The sequence below is a fragment of the Gobius niger genome, assembly GCF_951799975.1.
Source record: "Gobius niger genome assembly, chromosome: 2".
Classification (NCBI taxonomy): Eukaryota; Metazoa; Chordata; class Actinopteri; order Gobiiformes; family Gobiidae; genus Gobius; species Gobius niger.
The window spans coordinates 24,740,530-24,754,951 of record NC_136853.1 but is presented as its reverse complement, the minus strand read 5'-3'; the positions used below and the strand labels follow the sequence as shown (position 1 = coordinate 24,754,951).

The 14,422-nt window shown below is 39.4% G+C and overlaps 1 long non-coding RNA gene across 1 annotated transcript in view; it reads right to left on the bottom strand.

Annotated features, from left to right (window-relative positions):
• Window positions 1-636: 636 nt before the first annotated feature.
• Window positions 637-14,422, bottom strand: part of LOC306959581 — a 44,264-nt gene continuing 30,478 nt past the window's right edge. Inside the window, exons 3-4 of the long non-coding RNA XR_013792627.1 lie at window positions 836-944; window positions 637-738 (exon numbers count right to left, since the gene is read on the bottom strand). This is a non-coding gene — a long non-coding RNA (uncharacterized lncRNA). The remainder of the gene's footprint in view (window positions 739-835; window positions 945-14,422) is intronic.

Genomic DNA, 14,422 nt, shown 5'->3' with positions numbered 1-14,422 from the left:
CGGCTTCTGGGAGTGTCATTAAAGTATTTGGTAAACATGTTGTTCATTTTACTTGATCGATAGATGCTAATGAACTCACTCAGGTGGAAAGCTGCAGGCCCCAAAGCTGCAACAGTACGCTTAAAAAAAAAACACAATTTGAAGGTGGAGTGTATGGTTTTCTGAGCTGCAGTTAAAGCAGCTGTACTAATCCAGATGGGCTTGTTGAGAAATGCTTTGTTTATAGTTGTTATTTGCACCACAGAGATTGAGAGTACATGTGTTTCATGAGGGAGAATCCACAGTAAAGCTAACTGAACTGAACTTCTTGTCAGTGAGAACCACTTCAGCTGACTTCATAGCTGGATTGGGGGGTCATATGTTTCACAAATAATTTCACAGAAACATTTGTTCATTAAAACATTCCTTATGGTGAAATATTTTACTACGGTGGAAATATTTAAGTTCATCCTGCAACGAAGCCAAATCCTTTAAGAACACTTTGTTCAGTGTGTTCGCGTGTTGTTTGCACATTTTTTGCAATCATATAATTGTAATACTTTGGCTTGAGATCATTCATGTTATTGACAATGAATGTTAAATGTCAAACTAAACGCGTTTGCTACCAAAAAGAAAGACGTGACCTCTGTAACGTTTGGATGTTTTTATTCTGGTCATTGTGTGAGCAAGTTCACTGTGGAGCTGTACACACAGGAAGACTCACAAGGCTGACATATTTTCTCCCTCGTGCAGCTTCACCTATAGACAAAAAGCACAAAGAAAAGATTCAAGGTTAACCATGCCGCAACTTGCACTGACTGCATCATGACGGGACATTTAATAATTCCTATCATACCTGGCTTCTCAGGAAGTTTCTCCCCGTTTTTTGTGTCTGTCTTTGTGTATTGTCCACATCTCTTCTGCCCACAGCCAGACGGAGCTCCCCCGCCGATCCCCATCTTCAGCTAGAAATCAGCGGAGCATGTCAGACTGCTGCTCCAGCACAGAGGGAGAGGGGGAGATAAAGGCAGAGAGAAGAGTGCTCTAGTGGAAAAGGAAGGCTTCCTCTCTGATGATTGAAGTTTTCTTTTTAAGTTGGCTCTCCCCATCAGGAAGTTTTATTTAGACTATGACTAGAGAATGACTGATGCCTGCACAGACGCAGAAGAAAAGACCAGGCTTTTTTCTCTAACTTGTGATGTAGCTCCAGGGCGTGGCAGAATTTAGCCTGGCCTCATTACCTTGTCACCAGTTTGCAGAATTATGGGCCTCTAGAGAGAGAGAGAGCAGGACATGGACTGATGGAAGGAGGAGAAAAGAGAGCTGACAGCAGATGAGCGCACACTGAAAGGTCGACCTGGGACCGAGCTGAGGAGGGACCGGAGGAAAAGCAGGCGGTAATGGAGAGAGAAAGGAGGGAAAATATTGGCACAATGAGACGGAGAGGCAGACTGAATGAAGTAGTGCTGAAACTGATGGTGTCACATGGAGAGATAGGAGTCAATCAATCATATTTAAACAAAAGCAGCAGGCCCAGGAGGATATTTACAAAGAGCTCATTTAATTAAAAGTCCCTATGCTCATATTTATGGGCCATCCCTCCTTCAAATATTAACCTTCCTGGTCCTGGGAGGCTCTAAGTCGCTACTTCCTGAGCTCGGCTACTTCAGAAAAAAAGAAAGAAAAGAAAATCTAATCACTAAGATAACAGAAGCCTGGCTGATGTGATTTGTGATTTTTTTAGTTTGAAAAATAAAACAAATCTCACCAATATCACACTTTGGACATACATGTATTTATGTTGCTGTTCCTCAGATTACATGATATTTGTTGCTGCAGATGTGACCTGTGTAAGATGTTAACGGGGTCGCCCTGCAAGAAATTGCGGAGTGGGAATCCGCCTTTGTTTTTACACATTGTACAAAATCTTTGTCCTCCTGGGTGGAATGAGAGAATCTAGAGAAGTGAAACTTGAAGAGTTAGTTAAAGTAAAAAAAATAGCCATTTTTCATAAACAAGAAATTGCTCCAGTTCCCACTTATGAAGTCAGATTCGAGTCTGAAATGCTTTAATCTCATTTGTTTCAATAGCGCCCCCTACAGGATGGAGCGATCTTTTTAAAACAATGTTTTTGTTTTGTGAAAATGAACACATTTTGGCACATTCACACCTGTGCAGCGTAACGATGGGAAAATGTTGAAATCTCATCATTCAATCCCATCACTTTGCTCTTTTTATTTCTGCTCCCTGGACATTTATCCCAATAAGCTGAAACTTGGTGAAAATGATCTACAGTGTGGAATTCAAAGTTATCCAAATTATTTGGAAAACTTTTCTGCATTTCTCACACTCTGGATAAGATCAACTAAAATTGTCAAAAATACCTTGTCACTTTGTCAGGTACCGAGAGGGTGCGTTAGCACCAACTACAAGAAGATAAAATCAGCCACCTTTTACACTGACTCTGTGATGTTTCCGGCCCGTCCTTCGCTAGTCTACCACAATTACCCAATCAGAATCAAAGTAAGTTGTTCATTAAAAGGCTGCATTCCAGCACGTAACTGGTGAATTTCAGTCCTCAGACTAGGAATAATACCTTCCAACTCTGCTCAAACTGGTATTTTTTATCATGTGCACTTAAATAAATCTAAATTTGATTTCATATCGTACCATTCTTTATGAAGTCACACCTCGCCCTCCAGGGGAGTATTGTATGTGCCACCACCACCCCTATTTGTTTTTCATTTGTCGGGGCTTGGTGCCCCCCCTGTAAAAGCCAAAGCGTCTACACGCCCCTGGATGCGGTTCGTGAAAATGTTTCTCTGCCTCCCAAACCTGTGACGCTTCACAGTATGGCCACACTCTCACCTACGCTGCGTTCTCACTCCTGGTTCACACATACTGTATAATGCAGCTGATATATGCATCCTCTCATACTGAGACCTCTTTAAGCGCCTGTGTAAAACGTGAGGGACTGGCACATACACGCTCATCACGCCAGGCTGCGGGGAATATCAGTATTGCAAAACATTCTCAGTTTTCCAAATGAAACTGAGATCACAGGTAACGTTCACTAAAGACCTTAAAAAACACTTCACTTTGCATAACAGTTTGACGAACCAATGCTCACTTTGCGGAGGCTCCTTCCACTTTTAAGCACCCCTCTGAGAAGCACCTGTTTGTCACATTTGTAGATACTTAAGGACAAAACACTGTGTGTGGTATTTCTCATTAAACGGTTTCTTTTTTTTAAATAACATTTTCTCATTCCATTTTTTCTCCTTTTTGCATTTATAACTGCAGTAGTGGGAAAATACAATAACACATACACATGCATGTATATATATGTAAACTAACATGTACATATAACATACACCCACGCACACCCACACGCATGAACCCACACACACACACACATGCACGATAGCTATACGGAATTATAATGTACCCAGAGACCAATAGAAGAAAAGGGATAAAAAGAGAACAGTAAACAATAACAGATAACAAATCTCTAACTCTTAAAATGTAACATGTTCTAGCCCAGGTTACAATAATGAAAGACCAATCCTCAGTTATTCCATTTTTCGAAAGGAAGAATCCAAAAGTCTGTTACAAAAACATTGTTCATCTGGATTTGGTTCATTCATTCCACAAATAATCTCAACATACTTTATTAATCCCGTAGGGAGATTCGTTCTCTGCATTTGACCCATCCTCGATGCTGCTGGGGCAGCCTGTGAGCAGCCAGCGTAGGCCGGCGCCCAGGGACCCATCTCCAGATGTGAAACCAGACTAATGGTCAGAACAGGTGTTTCAGGCTGGAAGATTAACCTATTTTTTTATATAAACCTGTTATTAACCTGTGTAACCTCTTTTTAGTGGTAGGGGAACCCGGAGGACCCGGAGGAAACCTATGAGCAGAGGCCAACTACTCCTGCACCTGACCATTGCTATTGTCAAATATATGTGGGAAATTTTCTTAATTTCTCCTCATTTTCATTCCATCTATCATTTATTGTATCCCATAAAAAACTTGATATGAATCCACTCGTCCTAATTCACAGAACCATTCTTTACAGGGAAGATGCCTGGGATTCTTCCATTCCCTTAACAAAACCTGTCATTATTGTCATCTGGACGAACTGTGCATTTTGGCAAGACTCTACTACAGCTGGATCTGCAAGTATAGGAGAGAACTCAAAGAAGTCCCTGTCATTTCCTCAATAACAAGGATTTATTTTTTATTTTTTGCATTACATATCTATGTGCATGGGATGTGCACATAGGGGAGTAGAGTGCCCGCTCTAATACATGTGTATGTGTATGACAGCAGGACTGTGTTTGTGTATGTGTGAGGGAGCGTTACTCCTGCCCTTGGTTTGACATCAATATGTTATGTTCATAAAGGTCAACAAAAGTTTTAATTTCACTCTTTAACCAAATTTTCCAAATAAAGTGTGTCTTATTAATATGGAGCACAGGATTTTGCCGTATACTTGCTCTTGAGTTTAGGAACACATCCATTTTAAATATCTTTGCTCTGTTTTTTTCATATATCCTGCAAATGGGTAAGAACTGGATGGGATTTCAGTTTTGGAGTCAGACGGGTCATACATGTTCGGGGATTGAGAGGCAGACACTGGTTTCTACGATACTGAGGAGTGTACGGACTGGGATAAGACGCCCATCACAGACTACGTGATTCATGCAAGTTGGCTTTCAGCAGCTTCAAAGTTGTTTAAAAGCATAGAAAATAAAAGTATTGCCTCTGTATACTGCATTCAGGATATAGCGTGAAAAATGTCAATTTACACATGTCTATTTAATTAAGGCCCAGTGAATATATATCCTCCAACTGAGTCATTACACTGAAAAGCAAAATAAGCAGAACGTAGAGTTCAAAGCTTCATAAAAGATAGGTTTAACATTCTAGCTTATATGCTTCAAAAAAGTAAATTCATGAAAAGATGGCGTGTTAATTATATGATGAGAATTCCCCTGTTTTTTCTAAACTATTTCACATTTTCATGCTTAAAGGCCAGGTAGCTGATATTTTCCTGGCAGTAATTTTTTTTTTTTTTCCCAGTTCAATATTTTGTGAAACGACATCTGTGCATCTAATTATAGGCTTTGTTTAAATTTAAGGACAAGCAAGTTTCCGTTTCCATTATTGTGACAGTAATCCTGAAAGTAATGAAACGTGCTTATGTGACTGTAAGGTAGGGTACAATAAAAATACTTACATTTATAAACAACAACAACAACAAGTTAGATGACTTTATCCTTTTGTGATTTAAAACCTTATTTTTTTCTCTTTTTCTCTCTTTTTTTTGTCTTTCACACAAACTTAAAATACAGTTAACACCAAAAGTAAAAGGAGGAGCAGCAGCAGTACCTCAGCACACCATTTTTCAGTGATTTTCTCCGAACCTTAATACAGCCTCTGCAGGTTAGAATTTGATGTACATTATTGAGATATGAATAGGCTAATTCAGGCAGCTATATGACCATACATAACAAGATCACTGCAGTGTTAGTATGTAAATGTGGAGGTGTAATGTGTGTGGATTAATTCCGGACCAAAATGCGTTGTAAAATACATGCAACATATAATTGCTTATTAACAGATGTTTAGGTGGCTTACCAAAGAATAAGGCCTGCAGAAATGAGCACAGCCCCACACCTACACAACAGCCTAAAACAAAGGCGAGTTAGACCCCATGTATGAACAAACTTATGAATGGGAGCATCCTATTGGGCATCAAAGGGATACCTCACAGAACTCAACCATTAAATTTCAGTTTCATGATCATTAATAAGAAAGAAAAGATCAAAACAGCCGTGGAAAGTATAGCTCTGTCCTTCGGTGGGCATTTGCAAAGAGTTTTTGTGATTCTTTACAAAATACTATAGGGCCTGACCGATATGGATTTATGGGGTCCGATACCGATACTGAACCCAATATGAAGGGGGTTGGTCTGGCCAATAGCCAATATATAGGCTGATATTTTAAGTAATGTAATTTGATGTTATTCCTTTTTTAATCTCTGAAATATCTTATAGCTAAACATTTAATGATATAGTAAATGTTTCAATCACAGAAATATATAGAAATATATCAGAGGCCGATGCTGATTATCGAGGATTTTGACTGATACTGATATGCACCGCTAATATGGAAAATGTCTGGTCTATAATCCTGTGTATGAAGCTTCTAAACATGTCAGTGTTGAACTACGACAGCAGGAGGCGCTATATATTCATGTTTAGTAGATATGAAACTTGTTTGAAAGACAAAAAACAGTAGATTCCAAAATAAACAGTAGATTGATTTGGAATCTACTGATTCTATCTAGCTGTGGAAAGTGTGTGAAAATTAGAAACCAGGCTTTAAAGTTGTTTTTAACGTGTCTAAAGTGCAATGCATTCCAATGGGAGACTAGCGGCCATATGGAGGAACTACTGGCGGCCCCAGTAGTAGCCCAGCCAGGAGAGGGGCACTTTTATACTACTTAGTGCTGCTACCTGCTGGCCACCAGGGCAAATGACTTGAACTCACTACAAGGGGAAGCCACGCAGTCCATTCTTAATAAGTCTATGCCATGGAGTCTAGAAACACAAAAACGAGGTGTTACTCTGCAAAGTGCAATAAAAACTGCGTAATACTGAATACTTCTGAATTGTTTAATCCACTTATACCATACCCATACCAACTTTATTTATAAAGCACTTTAAGAACTGTACAGTTGGCCAAAGTGCCGCACACAGAAACAGATACAAATATTTACAGTAAAAATGTAAGGAAAAAAAGTACAACAGCAACAGCAGGCGGCATCAATTTGCGTTAAACGCCAGAGAAAAAAGGTGCGTTTTTACGAGAGATTTAAAAACAGGTAGAGACTGGGCCTGTCTAATCTCTAATGACAGCTGGTTCCACAACGAGAAGGCCCAATCACCCCGAAGTTTGCGCTTGGTTTTTGGGACAACCAGTTGCAGCTGATCCGCTGACCTAAGAGCACGAGAGGGAGTGTACGGCTGAATCAGGTCAGACAGACGGGACGGGGCGAGGCCATTCAGATTTTTAAAAGTAAAGAGAAGAATTTTGAAATCAACTCTATATCTGACCGGGAGCCATTGGAGCGAAGCTAAAACCGGTGAGATATGGTCATGTTTCCGTGTCCCTGTTAAAAGCTGAGCTGCCGCGTTTTGAGAATTGAGAGAGTGCCCCCTGGCTCACACCAGCATAAAGGCCGTTACAGTAATCCAACCTGGTCGTTACAAAGGCATGTATTACAGTCTCAAAATGCTGCCTTGATAAAATGGACTTCAGTTTTACTCCAGTTTTCTTAAGTGGAAAAAACTGGACTTAATAAGTGCGTTGATATACCATAGTTCAACAAAATATACCATATACCATAGTTCCACAAAAAACAGTTAAGCTATTTTGTGAATCTGACTACCTGTTTGTTATTTTCAGGGGGATTTTTCCCGTTTTACACAGAAATGCCTTTAGCACTTTCTGAGCCTGTTCCTGTAAATGTATACAGTGCCTCTTGAAAGTACTAATACACCTTAAACTTTTGCACATTTGCATGTTGTCATGTTTGCAACCATAGAGAACAAAAAACATAAAGAATTTATTTTGATTTTTTTACTGAAAGTTCACAGACAAGTAAGAGACAACTGTGAAGTGAAAGCAAAATGATACATGATTCTGTTATTTTTCAAAAAATAAAAAATCGAAAAGTCGGACATGCACATGTATTCATACAGCCTGAATTAATACTTTGTGGAACCCCCTTTTGCTGCAATAACAGCAATCTACAAGATTTGCGGATTTAGTGACATTTTAGCCCATTACTCTTTACAAAACAACTCAAGCTCTGTCAGATTAGAAGGAGACCGTTTGTGAACAGCAGTTTTCAGGTCTTTCCACAGATTTTCAATAGGATTTAGGTCAGGACTTTGACTGGGCCATTCTAACACATTAATATGTTTTTATTGAACCATTCCATTGTAGATTTATCTTTGTGTTTAGGGTCATTGTCCTGCTGAAGGTGAATCTCCGCCCCGGCCTCAGTTCTCTTGCTGACTCCAGCAGGTTTACCTCCAAAATGTCCCTGTATTTGGCTCCATCCATCTTCACAACTATTCTTACAATCTCCCCAGTCCCCACTGAGGAAAATTATGGTGCACTCAGGACCATGAGCAGTGTTAGGTTTGCTCCATACATAACTTTTTGCATTTGGGCCAAAAAGTTACATTTTTGTCTCATCTGACCAAAGCACCTTCTGCCACATGGAGCTGTGTCCTCCATATGACTTCTAGCAAACTTCAAACGGGATTTCTTATGGCCTCCTTTCAGTAATGGCTTTCTTCTTCCACTCGTCCATGAAAGGCAGATTTGGTTGCATTTCTTACCAAAGCTCTCCTTGTTGGGTCAGTTAGTTTAGGTGGACGGCCGTGTCTTGGTAAGTTGGCAGTGGTGCTTTACTCTTTCCATTTCCAAATGATGGATTGAACAGTGCTCCTTGAGCTGTTCAAATCTTGGGAAATCTTTGTATAACTTAACGCTGCTTTAAACTTCTCCACAGCTTTATCCCCGACCTCTCTGGTGCTCCTTGACCTTCATGATGTTGTTTAGTGACCATAGCTCTGAGGCCCTCACAGAACAGCTGTCATTATACTGAGAATAGATTACACACAGGTGGCCTCTATTTAATGGTTAGGGCAAGGTGTGAACAATCTGCAGATTCTGTCAGTTTCTTGGCATTTATATGATTTCTGTGCTTTCTCTACCATATTATGAGAGGAGGTTTGTGGCCATTGGATGTGTATGCAAACCCACAAAAAAACAGACACTCAATTCCAGCTCAGAGGCCTCTTTTATACTTTTATCAATTTGTATCTAAAGGGCTGTACATTCACTATTTTCTAACCAAGCTTTGACCTCACCTAAATGTGGTCGATGAGTTGACAACGGCTGAAAACGTCTAGGTCGTTCATAATTTGCAATGTTTCATGGCTAATGCTAGCTGCGTTTCCTAGACTAGCTGCCTTGCTAACTGTCCACACGCGTTAGGATCATAGGTGAAGATTTCTGTTTGTTCCAGTGGGTTTGTCGTAAAAAAAAAAGATGGATTTGAGTGTTCATAGAAAATACACCATAAAGTGTGGTATTTAATGAAGACCAGTGTTTCTCAAACTGTGGTCTGAGAAGCCTACTATTACTGATGAAAGCTACCTGAAATACTCTGCGATTATAGTGCATGTTAGTCTTGCTTTAGAAATAAAATAAAAACACTCAATATAGCGAGACATTTCTTGGCTTAAATGGCCAGCGTTACAAAAATCTTCCCTTCAAGGCCAAAGATGTGAACCAGATTGTAAACTGGACAGTGACACTCTCCGGTGCTCAGGTGTTTATGATAGCCAACGTATGTTTCAGTTAGCCTATAGGATTCTCAATCATCCAGGACAAACTACAAATAAAGTCAATAACAAATAAAGTCCACTCATTCAATACGGCTGGACATTTCTTTAATCATGGTTCAGTCCTGCCATAGACCTGGTTTAGCCCATTTATATCAGGTTCAGTCCAGTCCTGGTGGTTAGCTCTGATGGTACTCAGAAAAACACACATTTGGGGAAAAGTTTAGGAAACCACTGATCTGGGCAGTGTGTGTAAGTGTCAGGAGATACTTAAGTGGAGCATTCAACTATACTGACACAGACAATTAGTGGAGATCTGCCAGGTGCCAACTGGGAGAACACTCTAGTGTGACTGTACAGTCTTATCCAGAACTGTTTCATATAGGTGCCTTCTGCATGACGTCACAAACTCCAGATAAACTCACACCGACGTTTCATTTAAAATCTACATTTCAAAACCGCTGAAATGCCTGAAACTTGTTGCGCAGTTGAATGCAAATTATTGGTACCAGAATATCTCATGTCTTTACTCTTTTAATGGGGTCCTATAGTACTTTTCAATCGGATATCTCATCAAATTATTGGCCCATTGAAAACTGCTGTAGCATAGAAGGATTTACTGTCAATGTGAGATTTACTGTTCGTTAATCTGTGAAAGATAACTATCTATACAACAAGCTGGGTGTCCAATTCAGTGTGTTTTACAGTATTATTAGAGTACTGGTTTAGCGAAGTGGCAAGAAACTTACCTTATCATGACAATGAAAATATCCTTTCTTTTTGGATGCCATACAGATTCGCATTCGATACCCATCCTGATTCAAAATATCTGTATGCGAAAAAGGCTTTTATATGCTTTAATGATTTTCCTGTGTATGAAGACGGAAAGTCTATCAAGAAACTATGTACTAGGAAAATATCGACAAACTCGAGTGAAGGTATGTTGACCGAGAACTTCAAGTCATTAAATAACTCGGTCGGAAGCGTGTATGGGTTTGTAATATCCAACAATGACAGTTTGTTTGCGTAATATGTGTAATATGTTATGTGTATATGTGTAATATGTTAATATGTTTAACCAGGCCTTTTTTATTTATGTTTTTGTTTGTTTTTGTTCTTCAAAAACATTAGAATTACACAAACTAATACGGAGTAAGAAGAAGTGGTGACCGCTCGCTTAGATCACCTCTTGCATCAGGTAAACAGGTGCTCATCGAGATCTATGGGCCAGAATATACATGAATAAAGAAGGATCGAGGCCCGCCGTATTCCTTTTGTGGTTTTAATTCTGATGCCCTGAGTAAGTTATGGATTAAGTTGAGTGATTCGTTGAAGGTAGTTGTGGGAAACCATGAAGACAATAAAGCAACTGGCACTAGAAATTAGAAGCCAGTTACCATAGCAACAGATGACCATGCATGGACTGGGGTCTACCTGAGGGGTGAGGGGAGAAGATGGGTGAGCACGCTGAGGAGGGGTAAGCAGGGACGGCAGTGATCAGAGGGGAAAACTTCAGAAGTAAAGGTAAGATCATGTCTGCAGACCCATAAACTGAACTGAAGAACCTCCTCAAGTGTTTTCACTATAGGTATTTATGTCAAGGACAAGATGCTTCCATTACGCCATAATGCAGAGGAGAGGTTTGTCGACCATACAAAGACATCATTGTATTTCAAGATACTGTTTACTCTTGTTTACTCAGCTTTATTTTGAGAGGGAAACTAAACTGTTCCCTTGCAGATAGCACAACACATTTACTGTGAAGTGGATTGTTTAAGCACTGCGCACTTCCCTCTGATGCAGCGTGTTCAAGTAAGGGTGTTTCAGGTTCAGGTGGGCTCAAACTTAGAGGTAATTGTCTAAGATTAATGCAGAGCACACATTTCCCTCTAGGGACAATATAGTACACCTTAACCTTAACTTTAATTTAACCCAATTTATTTTAAACTATTAACAATAATGACAATTTTTGGTGTATTTTTTGGAAACATAAATACAAAAACATGTAATTTTTTAATCTGCCTTTATGCTCAGTTACTAATAAACTCAAATGGTATTTTCTTTACTTGAGTAATTATTTGTTTGACTACTTTTTATTTCTGTCTGAGTAAAATGTATGTAAATTTATATCAATGTACTCTACCCACCTCTGTGTACAGGTAACATTGATTAAACTACAGTGGACTTCATTTTTATTGCACTAAATGGAGATTGAAAACATTGCCATGCAAAGAGAAAAGGATTAAGCTAAATTTAAGCAGGGATCCAGATTGACATCAGTTTTGGTAAAAATGTAGATGTTTCTCAATATGTTCCATTGGTGCAACCACTCAGATCATCTTCATATAAGCAGCGCAGAGCTTTTTCCCAATGGGAAAGTAAAAGCTTCAGAAACGATAAAAAAGTTAATATTAGTGCATATTTGACTTTCAGTGACCCAGCGGCTGTATGGGTGGTTAGCCTGGCGCCGGTAGCTCCTATGCTTCAGGATCAATTTAATTTAAGGTTTTTTTGGATTATTGGTGGGTTCTCGAACTGTAATGTATACGTAACCATGGATACGGTTCAATCAGCTGTGAAAACCTAAAAAAACAATTGATCCTGGAGTGTCCTACAGCCATTGGGATGGTAAGTAAAGGTCACTGAAAGGTCAAATATGTATTAATACCCACTTTTATTTGACATAAAAAGTTGCATAGTGCAGTTTCAGTGATAATATAAATAATATTAATCTTATAAAGCGCTTTTCCAAATGCTCACTATGCATCAATTACTCAAGTGCATTATTCATCCCATCCTCGGTGGTGGTAAGTTGCGTTACAGTCACAGCTGCTCTGGTGTTGACAGATGGAAGTGAGTTGGCCAATCTTCCCATCCTAACCTATTGTACATGTTTGTAGTGATGGGGGAAACTGGAGCACCCAGAGAAAACCTATAAACTGACTACGCACACTCCAGACAGAAAGGCCCTGTTCAGCCTGAGGATCAAACCGGGGACCCTTTAGCTGTGAAGCGTGAGTGCTAACCGCTGCACCACCATGCCACCTGAGACTGGACACAAGGATCCAACGTCCTTCAGTCGCACACATGTGCTAGTATGCAACATCTCTCAGTGCTGCATATTTGCAAAACGTAAGCTTGCATAATAAACAACGCACATATTCAATTTTAATTATTACACACAAAAAAAACATATTATCTGTACAGTGATGTCTCCTCATCCCCCACCGATGGATACTGTTCCTGCCACACACACACGCACGCACGCACGCACGCACGCGCGCGCACACACACACACACACACACACACACACACACACACACACACACACACACACACACACACACACACACACACACACACACACACACACACACACACACACACACACACACACACACACACACACACACACATGCAGAGGCAGACACACACAGACACAGACAGAGGCAGCAGCAGAATTGAATGCGATAAGGAAGTGAAAAATGATTAACCCCGGGTCAGCTCTCAGCCCCAATCTCAGCAGCGCTCAAAGAACATCCTCGCCTGATTTACACTCGTCATGTTCCACAGCACACATTTGCATATATTTATTAAATTCAGCTCGCAACGGAGAATAAAATATAACAGGGTGGAGGGATGTGAGAGGCAGAGCAGCGGAGGAGGGGGAGTTATTTAAAGGAGGTGTGTTTCTGATAGATTTGCTTTTCATTCATATTCATTTAGCTTTTTCCCCTCTCTCACTGTCTCCCTGTGTTTTGTTCATTAACATGGGGGTCAGTGCAGGCGTCAGATGTGACTATTCACTGCTTTTGGTAAAACACTGATGCTGGTCAGCACAACGAGTTGACCCTGTTATCACACTGACTGAATGTGTGATGTATCTGTTAGATAAAAACAACATTCAACACAAAAGACAGCGAGAGGCAAAAACATGAAAATGAGCTTCCAACGGTGGCACTCGATAAAATAGACTATTTCTATAGCAGTCTTTAGATTTTCTCAAATAAATTGTATATTATAATGTAAGTGTATGTAATCGTTTTATATGTTCTGCTACTTTAGAACTTTGATCCCCAACTGTTTTTTACTAGCGTAGCCTTTATTAGTTTTGTCCAAGGAAATGCATTATTTTTTTTATGTATTTAGTCCAATATACATTTTGTGCTTTTTAATCTTATTAATGTGTAACTGATTCTTGTTTTATTTCTGTTCTATTACTCGACAGCAATATGTTTCTTAAGATCTATAGGAGAGCAAGCATTGTATTCATAAAAAAAAAAAAAGAAGCAGCATCGACTAACTAAGCGTTTACTGTACATTAACCAAACTGGGTCACACTTGGAGCATTATTATTATTATTATTATTATTATTATTATTATTATTATTATTATTATTATTATTATTATTATTATTATTATTATTATTATTATTATTATTATTATTATTATTATTATTATTATTATTATTATTACACAGGCTTCTGGTGGCTTCCAGGACAAAGCATCACACACTCCCACACAATCGAGACAGACGTTGTGCCCTATTTACTTTTAAGCCAAACCTTGGGCATCGTCAGCTAAACAAACCAAAAATCATCTATTCAGAAACATACAGGTCTGGCATTATTGTCACTTCAATCACTTGTTAAAATGGGGTTGTTTCTTTTCACTGGTGATTCTGATATTTCATATTACTGATATATTTGGCTTCCTTCTCAAAGTTACTTCTCTCCGTGATATCTCTATTATATCTTTGTCACTTTACTGCACATTTATCTTTTTGATTGCACATTGCTTAACTGTTTCTTACAGTGGGCTTTAAGAGCTGCTGTAACAGGTGAATTCTTCCACTGTGAGATCAGTAAAGTCTTATAAAATATTCAGAGAGAGCCCACCCTAGATAGTAGATGGAGACTGCACCCACAACCTCCTAGGTGGGAGACAAGTGTAGCACTAACTTACACCAGTTTAGAGAGTGTACAAGATGCAGTTTAGAGCGAAGGTGGG